At 33.9% G+C, this 17,920-nt stretch overlaps 1 protein-coding gene across 2 annotated transcripts in view; it reads right to left on the reverse strand.

Annotated features, from left to right (window-relative positions):
- FSTL5 (follistatin like 5) overlaps positions 1-17,142 on the reverse strand; it is a 741,602-nt gene extending 724,460 nt beyond the window's left edge. For both annotated transcript variants that reach the window (XM_027597352.2, XM_027597351.2), the window contains exon 1: positions 16,549-17,142. The gene's annotated coding sequence lies outside the window, so the exon portion shown is untranslated. The remainder of the gene's footprint in view (positions 1-16,548) is intronic.
- Positions 17,143-17,920: the final 778 nt, after the last annotated feature.

Consider the following 17,920-nt stretch of genomic DNA (forward strand, 5'->3'; position numbering starts at 1 on the left):
AAAGAGAGAAATTTAATAGAGTGGTAGAAATTTACAAGGAATTTTGCCACAAAACAAAGGAGAGAAATGGAATGAAGGATAATCATGGTCAAAGGCGTTTTTGCTTGTTTGTTGATTTTAAAGATGGGAAAAATTACATCGTTCTTTTATGCTGATAAAAAATAATCCAGTAAAGCAGAACTAACTGAAGAGGCTGAAAGAGTGAGGAGAAGCCTTAGAACAATGTCCTTGTGTGGCTAAGAGAAGATGTGATACAGTAATTGATATGTTCCAAGGTTTTTTTTAAGTAGAAAATGAAAGAATAAGTATTATCATTCATAGGCATTCAGACCTGCATGAACTTTATTTTGACTTTTGTCAAATTTTAATAATGTAACTAGTCAAATTATTTAAACCTCTCATACTTTAGCCTTCGCCTGTGCAATCATACCATCTTATGGGGCTGTTGTATGAATTAAATAAGATAATGTATGCATAACACCTAACAATTTGCTTTGACACACATTAGGCTCTCAAATAATGACAACTATTAGTATTCTGATTTTTAATGAGAGAATCAAATACTTCATCCTTGAACTATTTCTGTGATTGTTACAATCAGTTAAAGTCTCAAATGTAATGTCTATAGCTGTTCAGCATTTTCTTAAAACAGGCTATGTTCTGCTAAAACAAAACAAAACAAAACAAAATGCACACACTGATATCCAGTGATAGATAACATTAGATATATTAACTCAAACAACACCTACACTTTTCATAAGTAACCATCTGCAATTTATATTTAATTGGGTCATTTTGTTTCTAGTATAATATCTTATACTAAGTTACAGTGATCCAAAAAAATCCACTTTTAAAAGTTATTGACTATAGCTTGATTTGTAGTAAGGCATTTGTACCTGCTTTATAAATGTAAATCAAATTAAATTTGATTTAATTCAATTTTTATTTTAAAATTTTAATTATGAGCTCACATTATTATCTGCTGTGCTCCTTTTAGAATTTAAATCTGAGAGCAGATGATTCTTCGTCAAGATCAGAGTTTGTACCAAAGACAATGTTATATATGTTTAGTGGTCAAAAAGCCATTAATGTTCCTTCTTAATTGCATATAATTGTCGTTACTAATTTAAATTGCCAAAGCATATTATTTTCTTTCCATTTTTCTCTTCTTACTCCAAGTGTTCCTCAGCTTTCATGGTTATTATAAGTTGCATATTTTTTGAGTACTTGAATCTTTAAACCATCATACACACTTTAAAAGACTAAGACTTAGAATCTCAAATCCCAACAGCTAAGATGACATTACACCTGACTTCTAAAACACACACACACACACACACACACACACACACACACACACGGAGGAGCTTGCCTTTCCAATTTCTAAGCAGAATTTTTCTAAAGCTTCTTGTTTTCTCCTATGATTACACAATTGGTGTGTGACCATTACTGTTCTCACAATATTGGCATATTTTAGAGTCAAAATTATTTACTGAGAAAATTCAAGACATTGAAACTACCAGGGTGATGACCCAGTTTTGGAGGTTCCATAATTATGTCTATAACAGAACCTGCTGACACAGTTCAAAGATTTAGTTATCGGATTTTGAATGCAAGGGAATGCAGCGAAGGGCCTTCATTGGCCTCAGTGTGGGCAAAGGACTTGCCTAGTGACTGGTCTGCAGGAGATAAACAAAATGTATTCTAATGTGATCCAAAGTTAATGAACTTTCAGGCATGCACGAAAGGAACAAAATTCAAAAGCACACATCAGTGATTTATATAGCTATAACTTAATTATTTGGGAGGAATTTCCATTTGTGTTATGTTCTATTATCGATGTAACTCAATTGGATTGCCTTCTTATATTTGCATTTTAATGCACTAAGAGGATTTAATTTGAACTTTTCTCTCACAAGACTATTCCAAATGGAAATTTATTTCTACGTTACTATTTGAGCTGTATTCCATTCATTACGATCAAACATGTCAGAGTATACTATGTTGCATACAATCACTCAGACTGTGTGATTAGTATGGAATCAAACTCAATTTTTTAATAACTTTGTCAGCTCTGGAAAATGACACCAGTTCAAAGCTGTGCTTCATCATGATGAGGTTCTAAACATCAAGAACATCATGGTTATTTTGAAAATTTGATTAGACAAATATAATGATCAATAGGAAAAAAGTGAATACATATTTCATCAAGGAACCAATAAAGAAAAGCAAAAAGAACTAGGTAAAATCTGATATACTGTACACGTATTATTGTAATCTTATTTGTTAACTTGTTATTTTTATAAATCTATTTTTTTTGTTTTGGAGTTTTCTTATAACAATGCTTATAAAAGTATATGTTTTAGAATGTGAAGTTAATTCTAAAGAGCAATATCTACACAGAATTATTGTTATAGTTTGTAAATTAAGAAGTGAGAATCCTCAAAAATTCCTTAAAAAACATAAATTTCTATATAATACAATAACATTTTGAATAAACACACATCTAGTACCAGTACACACACACGCACATACACAAACACACAAGTTCAAATCCATACAAAACATGCATATTTTCATTTATAGTTATACACATAAAATATTGGAATTATTTTTTAACAAATAATGAAATGGAAGTATTGTAATTATCTCAACTTCTTAACAGGTTTTAAAAAGTGGGAATCAAAATACATATTTAGAAACATTTAGGGCAAAATGCTTATAGAATTTTGCCAGTAACTATGACAGAAATAAAACTTTTTTTTTCAAAATCTCTCTAAAAATTCAAGTTTATAGAGGTTTTTATATAGTATTTATGGTCTAGATTGCCTATGTTACACAACAAACAATTCCAAATCCCAGAAACCTATTTGTTTTTTCAAAGTGAATGTTTGCCTGTGCCATATATCCATTGATAGTCAGCAGGAAAAAGTCTTTTTGTGGAATTACTAAAAAAAAAAAATGACCTGATGAAGAGCATCCCATCTTATGACACCCACATCTCAACCTGAGCATCAGGATATGCCATTGCAAGGGAAGAAAACATAGAGAATCAGGCACCAGCTCTTTAACACTGCCAGATAGGAGTCTTCCTGCTAGGTCTACTCCCTTTTTGCTGGCAAAACAAGTCACATGACCACACCTAACTTCAAGAGGATAAGACAATGTAATCTCTCTATATGCTCAAATAGTAAAGAGAATTAAAAAATTGGTGAGAAATAATAATTTCTACCATACTTCAAGATCTTTTTCTTTTTTAACAAAACTGAATCCCTAATGTGGAACTTGAACTCATGACCCCAAGATCAAGAGTTGCATGCTCTACCAGTTGAGCCACCTGGTGCCCCTTAGGCCCTTTTACATTGTAAAGCTTATAACATCTTAATGTGTATTATGATTCTTTAAGGCTGGTGGCGAGACTATACTGAATTTCCTAAACTTTCTGAAAAAGTGATTTTTTTAAAGATTCATTTATTTATTTGAGAGAGGGACAGAGAGCAAGCATGGAGGGGAGGAGCATAGGGAGAGGGAAACTCAAGCAGAGAGCCAGAAGTGGGGCTCGATCTCAGGATCCTGAGATCATGATCTGATCCAAAACCAAGAGTCTGGCTTAACTGACTGTGCCACCCAGGCACTCCTGAAAAAGTGATTTTTTTATGTGGGATATTTTTGCACTAAATTTTCATGAACATACACCAAAATAGTAGTTTATGCTGTATTTTAACTTAGAGATAAATACATTAAAAATATGTCACAATTACACTATAGTAATTAAAATTTTGATTCTTTTGTTACAGAAATACATCAAATTATAATAATTCCTTATTCATATAGCATGATAGTGAGGGAAATAATAATGATTTTCTGGAACTCAGACCTTAACCCATTAAGCACCCAGTGTTAATTTCTTTCTTTCTTTTTTTTTTTTAAAGATTTTATTTATTTATTCGACAGAGAGAGACACAGCGAGAGAGGGAACACAAGCCGGGGGAGTGGGAGAGGGAGAAGCAGGCTTCCCGCCAAGCAGGGAACCCGATGCGGGGCTCGATCCCAGGACCCTGGGATCATGACCTGAGCCGAAGGCAGACGCTTAACCACTGAGCCACCCAGGTGTTCCTAATTTCTTTCTTATACTCGAATGAGGATATCCATATACTTATATCATCCCTATCTTTCTCTCTCTCTGTATCTCTATCTATCTATCTATTATCTATCTATCATCAATGTATCTAAAGAATAGTTCCTCTTCAAGTAACTGTAAAGTTTTGGGATGACTCTATTTCGTTGGAAAAATCAAATACAAAATTTCCTTTCTAGTGTAAATTCCTTAATAATGATATTCTGTCATAATTTCTATGCTCCTTACAAAGAGGAGTAAAACAATATGTTCGAATCCTTGATTTTCTACACACCATAAAAATACTAACTACCCATAAAATAAATCACTATATAGATAAAATAGCCTTCTTTTCACATTATCTTAATATCTAGCTCATTTTATAAGTTTTAGGTTTACAGAAGGTTGCAAAGATAGTACATATGTCATGCTAGATAGTAAACCATGTACCCAGTCAACACTTGATCCCCTGTTGTAAACATCTTATGTTAGTATGATACATTTGTCACAATTAATAAACCAATACAAATACATTACTGTTAACTCAAGTTAATAAAGTCTATATTTTATTCTGACTTCTTTACTTTCACCTTATGTCTTTTTCCTTTTCTAAGATCTCATTGAGGACATCACATTACATTTAGTTATTATGTTTCTGTAGACCCTTCTTAACTGTGATCTCACTAATTTTCTATTTTTCACTTTTTCAAAATTTTGGAAATATTCTTATCTGGCAATTAGTTTCTAAACCTATCTTTTTAGGTCACTCCCCCCTCATAAACATTGAAATGTTGCTTTTCAAATAATACCAATCAAGTTCAACATCAAGAAGCATTTCACATGAAGCTGTTTTCACAACAAGCAAAAACTGGATTTTAAAACTACAGTAGTTCTTTGATGCTTGTTTTTTCCAAGTGTGTTCTATAATAAAAGCTGTAAGATTTCTTTGTAGTACAGAATTATAAGTTTACTCTACTGTTGTGAGAAAATACAAAATAGAGTGATAAATACAAATTGGATTCACATTTTTATGCATCATTTCAGTTAAAATTCTACTTGATATCAATTCACTATCCTTTCTCTGAAAAGGTTTTCTAGAAGAATTTTTTATTGTTTTTATTGTTTCCTTAGTTTGTCTATTTCTTATTCATTTGTATTTACAAATTTAATGTTCTAACTACATAGACCACTTAGGTAAGTGAGAGGTATTTGTACCTGTATGATTGACCCTCCCTCATTACATAAATCACAATCTGACTTACCTAGAATATGGCAGATTACTGGTCAAGATTTAGCTAAATTTGATATCTAAAACTGATACATATATACCTAAAAATTTATCTTTATTTCCTATGTATGAAAAAGACAATTTTTGAGGGAAAGCATAGTGACATAAGAAAGCTAGTATCAAAATATTCTTAATGCCTTCTTGAGTTCCCTCTACCGATTTTTAGACTGTTATTAACCTGATCGAGATGTTTAGCAAAACATATATAATTATCAAGGTGTCCAGTCCAGTGCTAGCATCAAGAGCAGTTTTCACAGCTGGGCACAGAATTCTACTCCAGACATTATCAATTAAATCATACTACTAGTGCACAGACAGGAAAACAAACGCAATCAAAGACTTTCCCCATCCTCAGGCCTCAGGAAATGAGAACTAGGACATTTGCCCAAAGAAAATAAACAGTCATAGAGGGCATTTATTTGAAATATTTGTTGTCATTAATTGTAAATATATAGACTTAAAAGGCAAAGCATTTCTAGAAATTTTTCTCTTCATTTTTTAAATTTTTTAGTCTTAATTAATTATGACTTCATGAGAAATCTCACCAAAGGAAATAATTTAGGCAAAGCATTGCCACAATTTGTGCAAGTTCTTTCAAGTTTTACCTTTTTTGTAAGTGCACTAACCTTTGAGATTCTGCCAAGGGATTGAGATGTGCATCTAATTGTGGCATTTATTTCATAAAATTGTGGATGTACTTATTTATTTAGTTAGTTTTTTTAAGATTTTATTTATTTATTTGACAGAGAGACAGCGAGAACAGGAACACAAGCAGGGGGAGTGGGAGAGGGAGAAGCAGGCTTCCCGCTGAGCAGGGAGCCCGATGCGGGGCTCGATCCCAGGACCCTGGGATCATGACCTGAGCCAAAGGCAGTTGCTTATCAACTGGGCCACCCAGGCGCCCCTGTGGATGTATTTATATCACATTTATTTTCTTTTGCTTTTTCCTTACATGGCCCCATGATGTCACACTTTTTAATAAACACTGTGGTTTCTCAAGAATGTGCACAAACCCAAAAGGCATGCTAAGCATTTCTCTTTCCCTAATAATGCCATAGGGTCTAGGATAATGAATCATTGACATAAATACCAGCTCACAGGATCATTGCCTCAAAGGAACATAGATTTTGGAGCACTTAAGTTTTCTATGAAAGAATGTGAAGTTTTGAACGAATAAACTGTACAATGCACAAAGAGTACAATTTAGTTTTCAGAAATTACCTTTAAGTCCCAGAATTTAGTTGCAATATCTGCTCTGTATAGTATATTTAAAAGTGGAAAAGAAATTAATCCAAATAACACATTTCAAATATATTGCAGTACCAAGCAAAGAAGGCTGCTAATTTTCACTAACAACAAAATCACAAATAAAACTAACCATTTTCATCATGATGGGAGCCTTTTGGATTTTATCAATAATTTGACATTTAAGAATGAAAGAGAATGCTAAAGAACACATATAAATGGCCAACAAGTACATGAAAAGTTGTTCAACATCACTAATCATCATGGAAATGAAGATTGAAACCACTATGAGCTATCACCTCACACCTGTTAAGAGTTCTATAATCAAAAAGAAAAGAAAAGAAAAGAAAAAAACAAAGAACCAAAAACCCTGTGCATTGTTGGCAGAAATGTAAAGTGGTACAGGCACTGTGGAAAACAGTATGGATATTCCTTAAAAGTTAAAAACAGAATTATCTTATGATCCACTGATCCAACTCTTTCTGGCTATTTATCCAAAAAATTGAAAGCAGGATCTTAAAGAGATACCTGCATCCCCACATTCATTGCAGCATTATTCACAATATCCATAAGTAATGTCAATTTCTCAGAAACTATTTAATGGGTACCACAGAATGCCAGAGTTGGCACTCAAGATAACCCCTACCTTAGATACCACTTTTATTCCTTAGTAATCCTTTACCTGTTTTACTTTTGATCATGACACTTATCAATAACAGACATGATCTTCTGTCTATATTAGTTTGCTTATTGTCTGTCTTTCCACAGAAAGAGTAGGGTGGGAACTTTCTCTCCATCATTCTCACTCAATCCCCAGCACCCAAAAGGGCACCTGAAACACAGTAGGCACTTAATCAATATTTATGTAAATAATTATTTTATATTAAATATGATCTTAGTGTTTTTAAGAAAATTATTGTTTATTAAAATTAAAATTTTAATTTGTATAATAGTTAATTTTCTTTGGCTTTTGTCAAGATAAAATTACCATAATTGTATGTAAACTATAAAAGATGTAAGTGCAATAAAATTTTTTTTGTATAATAAATGTAAGTAAAAGTAATTACCTAAATATTTACCAATCTTTAGACCAAATAAATGAGAACAAAATTATTAGTATCATAAATGTGATATTCTTTGGAAGATGACATTCTTTTAAAATGTAAAGTTTTTCTTTCAAAGTAAATATAAATAAATTTGTTACATTTTTCTTAAATAACAAATGTAAGTATCATTTTCACTTTCTATATAATTTCTATATCATCTGTAAAGCATAATATTAAATATAAATCCCTGATTTGCACAGAAAGATTCTATGTTGCATGAAATGAGATAATAATAATAAACCCTTTGTGTGGTTTTCAATTCATCGAAGACCAAAGACAAAAAAATAAATAAAAACAGAATAGATTAACAAAATCTAAAATCTAAAAACATTAACCAATCCATGAGCATAAATTATATGTACAAAACACTACATAATAGAAGCAAACATGAAGAAAAATTAACTTCAATGAGGATTATATAATAAAATAAGTATATGAAGTAATTTTAAACCACAAAGTTTTGCACACATGGAAGTAATTCCTAGGGTTCTTCCGGTTCAAGCAGAACTTGAGTCAGGTATGGTAGGCAGAATTCTTACATGAATCTCAATGACCCATACTCTTGTAAAATCCCCTCATCTTGTGTGTAGGCAGAACCTTTAACTTGCTTTTGAGCAATAGAATATGACAAAGGTGATAGAGTGTTCTTGTGGTTACATTATATTATACGGAAAGGAGGAGAGCTTTTTTAAGACATAATTAAGGTTCCAAGTCAGTTGACCTTATGTTATCAAAAAGGAGAATATTTTAGCTGGACCTGACCTAATGAGGTGGGCCCTTTAAAAGCAGATTTACAGATCAGAAACTGAAGGAATCAGTGAAATTCTTATCTGGCCTTGAAGAAACAAACTCTCATGAGTTCTGAGCTGAAAAAAGAAAAAAAGAAAGAAAGAAAAAGAAAAAGAAATCTTGCCAACAGCCAGAGATCTTGGAGGAGGAACCTGGGTCTCAAATAAGAGCCCAGTCCTGGCTGAAACCTTGATGTGAGATTCTGAGCAGAGGACCCAACTAGTCTGTACCCAGACTTGTGACTCATGGAAACTATGAGAAAATAAATGTTTAAACCACTGAGGTTTTCTATTTTATACAACAATAGAAAACAAATACATACATGTGAAAAAAATACATATCTTGGTGATATCCAGAGTGACAGTGACATGACATTAATTGCAACAAAAACTGGAACCTCTGAAAAGCACATATGAACACAATGTGCTCATATATTATGAAAAAACTTGGCTGGAAATAGAGGAGTGAGATGTAAGTGGAGATTCTTGAACATGCAACAGTCCAGACAGGACGTTGGTTTCATATAGAGGGAAGAAATCATACTTAATATTTTGATCCATCTCTGTTTTACGTATGTGCATCACACACATGAGAAAATTGAAAATCATATTGATTACTTGCAGGGTATAGAACCAATAACAACAACAAGTAGAGAATTTCAACTTAATATAGTAAAAATTAGAGATCCACTGATGATTTCTGAAGAACACAGTGACATTTAAAAGCTTACTTTAACTGAGAGGAATCTAGAAGAGGTATGAAGTCTATATCATCAGAGCATAATGATGATGATCATGTAGCTGGTTTCAGACAGAGCTTGGTCTGAGTCCCAACTCTGTGGGCAATGTAACTCTTTAAGCTTTGGTCTTTCATTATCTACCTCTAAGGTGTTGTGCATATAGAATGTAATGCTGCTTGAAAATACTTAACATATTGTATGACATTCTATGAATTACCAAAAAATTTACTTGCTATTAATGTCATTATTGTTATCACTGAAGGAAGAAACAAGAATCAGGGAGATCAATGCAAAGAGTATCAAAATAATTTCGACTGAATTATACAAAGTGATAAGATGAGGGAACAGAAAATAGGAATTAGATAAAGCTATATTACAAAGGGAAGATGTCAAAACTTGGGGAGTCACTGAATATAGTATAGTAAAAATGATGTAAGTTTAAAACATCTCTGCATTTTTCAGACCTAGGTGAATAGAAAATTGTGTCATTAACCAACAGGAAAAAAATTAAGATGGGGGACCATGTTAGGGATGAGATGATGAGCTCATGGAGTTCGAGCTGTCACTGTGAAATCAGATTAAAACGTCCAGCAAACCTTTGTAAATACATTAATGGAGTTAAATCTGGGCCACAGTTATATATTTGGAATATATCTGTGAAGAGAGAATAATTGTAGCTGTTGGAATGAACAGACTTCCTGCAGGGCTCCACAGAGAATGAGGAACAGTGAGTCAAATGAATAGTATACACAATGGTGCAGAAATGTCAAGATTAAAAACTTTTACACCAGGTTTTATTTCAAAAGTAAAACACTGATATTGCTAACCGATATGTAAAATATTTAATAAAAGCCCTTTCACGTTTAAGTTAACTTCCTCTATAAATCAAACTTTTCTATCTCCTTTGAGATCCATTTAATAAGGACAACCCAAAACTTGGATAATGAGGATTCACTAGGGAATCTGATGCAACTCTGTGGCTCACCCGGGAAGTGTGTTATAATTACTGCCAGCAGTACTCACCTCTTCTACTCAGTGAGCTTAATTCTATATGAAAACAAAGAGCATCAGCTAGTGGTCAATATTTCCCTCCATATCTCGAATAGAATAAAAAACAATAAATGAGGGCGCCTGGGTGGCTCAGTTGGTTAAGCGACTGCCTTCAGCTCAGGTCATGATCCTGGAGTCCCGGGATCGAGTCCCACATCGGGCTCCCATCGGCGGGGAGTCTGCTTCTCCCTCTGACCCTCCCCCCTCTCATGTACTCTCTCTCTCTCTCTCATTCTCACTCTCTCAAAATAAATAATAAATAAATCTTTAAAAAAAAACAAAACAAAACAATAAATGAAGTATTTAATGTTTCCTAAGTGTTCAAGAGCCCACTTTAGACTACCTCTTTTTGTATTGTGCTTCAAAACTACTAATTTTATTTTGATTACTTTATTTCATCTCACAGACCATTTGAAATATTAGTAGCTAACTAGTCTGAAGGTTTAAATAGGACTAGTGGTTGATAATACAAGTGGTAATTGCTTGAACTGGGCTGAAGTTCAAGATGTATTTGTATTTGATATTCAGTAGGACTTTTTGGGAGGGAGGGGAACCTAGAACTCTTACGACACATTAACTACTCTATTCTACTGTTCTTATTCTATTTAACATAGAAAGGGAAATATCGTCTGTTCCTACTGTTATTAATGGTCTATGAGATCAAATAATGCAGCTTCTTTCTAATATTAAATACAAAGGAAAAACCTCTTAAAACCTTTGGTATTGTGCATTTTAAAGTGTGAATACTAAAGAATAAATGCCATAAAATCATTTCCATATAACTTAATAATTAAGGGAAACACTTGGGGAAAGAGGGTAAAGGAGGATTTGAATTTAGTAAAGAAAATCTCGCAGAAAATGCATAGTTTTAAATAAGACACACCCAGTCAAATATTTGACCTAAACAGAGGTGCTGGAAGTGCACAATGTAGCTGCAAGAGGGGTGAGTTGGGTATGACTGTCTAATCCACCTATTCCTAGTTGTGTGATCACAGGCTGGAGAGGTGTACAACTTAGATCCGAGTGTCTACTTTCTCGTATCTCAAATGAGGACAATATGAATTTTTCACAGTTATACAAAGGTTAGACTTAATGTAAATAATATGGCCTAATATGAGTAAAATACGCATGTACATATATATGAATAAAATATATGTACATGTATTAACACTTTGAATGGTTTCCCTTTCTGTCTTCTTCTTCTTGTATAAGCAAGGCTCCAGGCTCAAAAACTTTATGCTCAAGTATCAATAGGTCGTTTACTGTGAGACAGCAAATGTGTTTACTAGTAGCAAATCATTCTCTTTCTTTCTTTGGAAAGATGAATGGGACTCCCGCCTTAATCCTAAATGAGGCAGGTCAGAGTCTGGTCGACGTCAGGATCACAGCAGTTACTGTAGTTTTGAGAAAAAGGGGAACATATCTACAGAGTACATGGCGACATTTGCCACTTCACGTTAGTAAAAAATACTTACTTTGAGGTTTTTAGAAATTATAATAAATAAAGCCTTGATGGTCGTTAGAACACTACCTAATGTGTTTTGTGGAAGCGGTCCGATCATGAAAGGCAAATTATTTCCATTTCATCATCATCTTTGGGGAACATGGTTCAGGCTTACATGTTTTAATTGCTACTGTATCTATGTCTTAATTGCTACCTTAGTGCTACTTACACAGAAAAAATATATCACTAAAGTAAGTTTCTCTTAACTGTCAATTACAATGGATATATTTAAATAAAACTGAACGAGAAAAGTATTTTCAAATTTTTGCATTGTGTTTTAGAATTCTAGCAGTGCTATGAACTAGTTATGAGTTGGAATAATATTCTCTGTATTGACATGCAAATGAACTCACTAAGCAACTACTTTGCTTTAGAGATTTATATAATTTGATACCAAAAGCCACTAAATTAATATTAATTAGTTGGTTTTAAAGCAAGAAAGTTCAGAGTTAAGCTGCTCTTCTTCCCACATTTTACCACATCTATGCATAAAAACACTGATATACAGAGAATCAAAATATCTTAGGTATAGGGATATCCAGGCTATCTCCCTTAGAAGTGCATGGCTTATAACCCAAAAATGTATATGAAGTAAACCTGATGTATCTCTTTTAGAGATAGAAACTTTCAAATCCTTTATCAGCACTCATTTTTTTCAGAATCACCATGGTACTGTAAACTCTTCATTATGTACACATCCATTCTGCTGCTTATTCCTGGCAAATTTTCATTTCCAATTGTCCCTTCCCTTGCCAATCACAGCATGAGAGCTTATGAATGACATTTTCATGACAAAAAATTGGTCTGTGCTTAAGCATAACAGCCTAAATAAAAATAACAATAACAAAAAGACATATTTGCCACTAAAATTATATACTGTATTATAGCTTTCTATGTAAATTATTTTTGTATTAAGTAGCATTTCTTGAACTTGCATGTTCAAAATCATTCCCACTGCATGTTTATGGTAGAGTATAATATACCAAGAAATATATATGTATACAGACACACACACACACACACACACGATGTACACACATACACACTCATTATATCATGCACTTTACTATTGTTTAATTCTTTCTCTTTAAAAAAAAACATATTAAGACTCATTGGAATTCTGAGTTTGTCAAAAATACTCTCTCATCTATTTTAATAATACTAACTTCCTCAGTCCTAAGGTGATTAAAGCAAAAAGGGAACAATTGTTTTGTTGTGTGGTGTGGTGACCAATTTAATGGGAAAATTAGGATTTTCCACAAGGGACCCTACAGTTCACCTTAACTAGACTATACCCAAAGGACACTGGAGGTGTTGAAGCAGAAGGTGATTAAGTCTGTTTGGTAAGATAATTGGTCACATGGCTGTTACAATAATGTTAACAACAGGAAATAGTTTTTCTGGCCTATTAGTTCACAAGAGTCTTTAGAACTTTATCATACATTAAGTAATATGTGAGTTAGTATAGGGATTTGGGGCAGAACTAATAGAAACATATTATTGAAGGTGCTTTGGTCTCATTGATAAATGAGAATTAAGCATGAAAAATGGCTATTATTCAAAGAAAATTCTCAACAAACTATAACTTGCATAATCTCTTAAGCATAATTTCTAAAAGTTACTTTTAAAAAGTCAATTCACTAAAACTTTTTAACATATTTCCAGTTTATTATTACTTTCTTTAATTCTCTATTGTACATGTTAGTAAATAGATTTTTTAAAAAAGCAATGTATAGCCTTGATAGTAGAAAGCCCAATTGTTTCATCTTTATCTTAAATATCACCTAGCATGCATAGTTATTCATCTATCCAAAAGAAAAAAAGACATCTATCCAGCAATATCATTTTTAAAGTTTTGACTAGATCAATGTGCTTTAAGAAACTGAGACACAATAAAGAAAAACAACTTGAGCATGTCATGTACATATAATTACATTATTTCAATAATTTTTCTATACACTTGGTAAAACTTCATCATCTTGAAGTAAAAAGTGCTGCATATACTTGTAGTACCTATGCAATGAAGTGAATTAATGCTTTAGCAGGTAATCTATTGTTGCGGCATTGAATATTCCTTTGAATTTCACATGGACAAGTTGTAACTCCAAAATATGGTCAATTTTTTGTGCAGCCAAAAAATTTGAAGGGTTACCATATTTGAATATCTTTAATAGGTGTCTTCAAAATTGGCAATTTTATTTGTTTACAGTACAAATCATATTCTGTATCCAAATAGTATCCCCTATGTGCTAAGTTTGGGCTTATCATGGTCATCTAATTATCTAATTTTACCTTACCTCAGAACTAAGATATAAAAGCTAATATGTAAAAAAAAAAAAAATCAGGAAAAATGTTTCTAATATTTTAAATTTGCAATCTCATTGAATCTACCTTACTAGTTTCACGATTGCCAAAAACATACTTTGATTTTAGTGTTTAACCATCTCACTATGACAACACTAAACTTCATCTGAAAGAATTTCAGATACTGGTAGTTCAGGGGAACTGTTTATACTCAAACGAAGATATACATCTTGGAAACTTTATGCAAACAGAAGTCAATGAGATACCGAAATACATTTAGGTGAGCATAGTGTTTACTTCTGTTCTTGCCTTTCCAGTAAGTTATAAAATTAAAATATATATTGATGTTTCAATAAAGAAAAGAAAACTGAAATTAAAAGAAGCCATAATTCTGTTTGAAATTCCATAGTCTGAGTGCTTATACCCATATAATTAGTTTTATTTTATTTTATTTTTTAAAGATTTTATTTATTTATCTGACAGAGAGAGACACAGTGAGAGAGGGAACAGAAACAGGGGGAGTAGGAGAGGGAGAAGCAGGCTTCCCGCCGAGCAGGGAGCCTGATGCAGGGCTCGAACCCAGGACCCTGGGATCATGACCTGAGCCGAAGGCAGACGCTTAATGACTGAGTGACCCAGGTGCCCCACCCATATAATTAGTTCTAAAAAGAAAATTTCAAAATGTATAGAAGAAAATAATTATTCTAGATTATTTTACAGGAGGCTATTTAGTAGGAGTTTCATGGCTTAGTGTTTCATATATCCTCCTTTGCTTCTCTACCCATTCAGTCTTTAAAAATCTTGTATCAATATTTAATGTAAGATCACATGACTGACAGGAATCCTACAAAGAACAATCTGCTTAGGGTAAAACATGGGAACAACTTAAGGGGATTTACATTTAGCCTGTAGTGTTTGCAATAATATTCATTTCTTGTAACAATCACAGTCATGTAGGACTGTGCTGTAAATAAAATGAAAAATTTCTATTAAAAGGAATTATTTTAAATCATAAACTTTAAGGCTAAAGTTCATACTTGTTAAGTGTAATGCAACTAGAGCAGAAATTTTTATGATAATTTAAAATATACAAATACATAAACTTAACTTAGTGTACTCTTGAGTTGCTGAAAAACATAGCCCTAGTCAGTTGAATGATACTAAGTCTGAAACAGCTTGTATTTTACACGTTCCTATTAAGATAAGATGTCTAGTTGCAACCTAAACTCTCTCCCTGGAATGTAAACCCTCCCCTCAATATTCTTCCAGCCATCACTTATCCTTAATCTAATGTCACTAAATGACATAAATGAAAATTAATAATTCTATTTATCAGACAAACATCATGCCTGTCAAATAAAGTCATGAATAGTAATAAGAAATACACAGAGCACCAGTTAACTTTTATCATTTAATAATTGTTCACTATGAGAAGTACTGTTCAGTGGTTTTTTGTACTGAATTCTTTTTTCATACACACTCAAAACACACTGCCAATTGACAAAAGGAACATAGCTTCAAAAGAAAATCTCCTAAGTAGAGAAAAGCTCTCTGTCAAACATGCAAGAGACTAAACATTGCTGAAATAGCGAGACATTTTCTCAGCCCACGCTTCCCAGTTCCATTCAATTACCACCAGCAGTAGCGACCATAATACAAGCTAATACTATATTATTAAATCAGAGCTTCCCATTTACATCCACCTCTAACCTGAGGGGGTGGGGAGGGGATGACATTTGCTAGTCAGTAGCAGAACAAACAGCCCCCAACTTGGAAATACACATGACCTTGGGGTGTAGAATTCTGAGACTGAGTTTCACAAGTTTTATTTGGATCTACTGCATAACAACACATCTAAATGAACCCAACATGGTATAAATGCTCTCATCCCTACCACCTCCCCTCCAAAAATGTTGAGAGAGCTCTGCACTTTGCAGTCTATGCTACAGATATCAGAGGTAATACTGATTAATCAGAGATTAGTCCACTCAAATATTTTTTTAAGATTGCATTTGTTTTAAACAACTTGTTGGTTGATTTATTTAATGTCATTTACTAACATATTTGGGGGCTTGCATTGAATGGTTCTTGTTTCTTGAGCCATGCTGGAAGTGTTGCTCTACAAATATTTATATTTATAAAGCAGGATATAACCTGATGACATTAACTGCACACATACACACACACACACACAAAACCCTCAACTTCCCCTCTAGAATTCAGTGCTTAATCACCAATTTGTGTTCTTGTAATAATAACAATAGTAGTAATTATTAAAATAATTATTGCAATCATTGCCAAAAGTCCTGTTTCAAATTATAAAAATCACAACTAGCTTTTAAATTTTTGTATGGCACTCGGCATTCCTCTCCCATACGTAATAATTTATAATATTATTTTTCTTACCTTATTTTAAGAGTCAAAAAAGTCTCCCAGAAAGATTCCTAAACCGTGTGGATATATAAATCACAATAATATTAACAGTTAAAAAAAAAAAAACTAAAAGATCGTTTCAGCTGGGAAAAGAGGAAAATAGTTTGGTCTAAAACTATAGAAATCTCCAAAGTCACGCTTGAATGGGTGCCCAGGTGGCAAACAGAGGACTCTCTCCCACGTCCGATACCACACTCCTTTGTCAAGTTGATATGGTCCTGCTGGTGAAGCGGGTCCGCAGGACACAGAGAGTGCAAGAGGGCGTTGCCTCGAGGTGCTAGAGCAACCCGTCCTCTCGCATCCCAGGTTCAGCACCGACAGCACAGTGGACAGTACCAGCTCCTCTCACCTCCAGTTTGTCTCAGTCACTGAACCAGGCTGATTCTCGCGCCTCCTCCCACAGCAAAAGCTGCTGCCACTCAACCCGGGCGTGCCCCGCCCCATCATCTGACGTAACTATTTTGCATATCAACTCCCTGAGAGGTGCGGGGCCGCCCCTTTGACTGGGCTTCTGCTAGGGTCAGCCGAGGCAATCGAGGCGACAAAATCCAGGCTATTGACCAACGTGGGCTTCACTGGACTTCACAATCCATGCGCAACCGGTCCTGAAGAAACTAAATGCTTTTGGCGTGGCCTGAGCCTTTTCCTTCTCTGGGACTGCCGTTTCTGTGCGCTCTGAAGATCGCTGCTGGCACAGCTCTGGCTGAAAGAAGGGGCGGAGGGTGGGGGCAGTGGAGCACTGAGAGGCTGGGGAGGCGGGTGGAGAAGGGACTGGGGAATCGAATGTATTCATCCAACCACTCCAAAAAAAATCCCCGCTCCTTTTGATCTTCCTGGCCAAACTTTCCTCCTGCTCCCTACTGTTTGTTTACTGGAAAGGATGGGTTTGGTGTTGTTCCCTTTTCTTGGTTCATGGAGCTGCTAGAGGGAGTCGCTGCAGCAGAAACTTGTCCTGGAGGGAAAAAAAAAAAAATTGCTCTGAGCGCTGGGAGAAGATGGGAAAGCTGGCAATGCTTATCATATTCGTAAACAGAATTTTTTTTCTTTATTTTTTATGTGAATGCTGTATAGTATATATCAAGAATTCAGGTGTTCTTACAAAATCGACGGAATCTTCCCTCTTCATTCTTATGATTTAAATACATCGTCAAGCTATGTGAAGTTGGAGATTCCAGGGTTAAAAAAAAATCATTTAATAATGAAAAAAAGTGAAAGTTCTCAGCTTCAACTTCCACTGCCAAAATTCTGAAGGTTATGTAATATTTATTATATCTAATATATCAATTGTTCTATGAAAGATGGGGTATGCTGGAAGCATTTCATAGCCTTTAGCAATCCCCTCAGT

This window comes from Zalophus californianus, chromosome 2 (genome assembly GCF_009762305.2).
Source record: "Zalophus californianus isolate mZalCal1 chromosome 2, mZalCal1.pri.v2, whole genome shotgun sequence".
Classification (NCBI taxonomy): Eukaryota; Metazoa; Chordata; class Mammalia; order Carnivora; family Otariidae; genus Zalophus; species Zalophus californianus.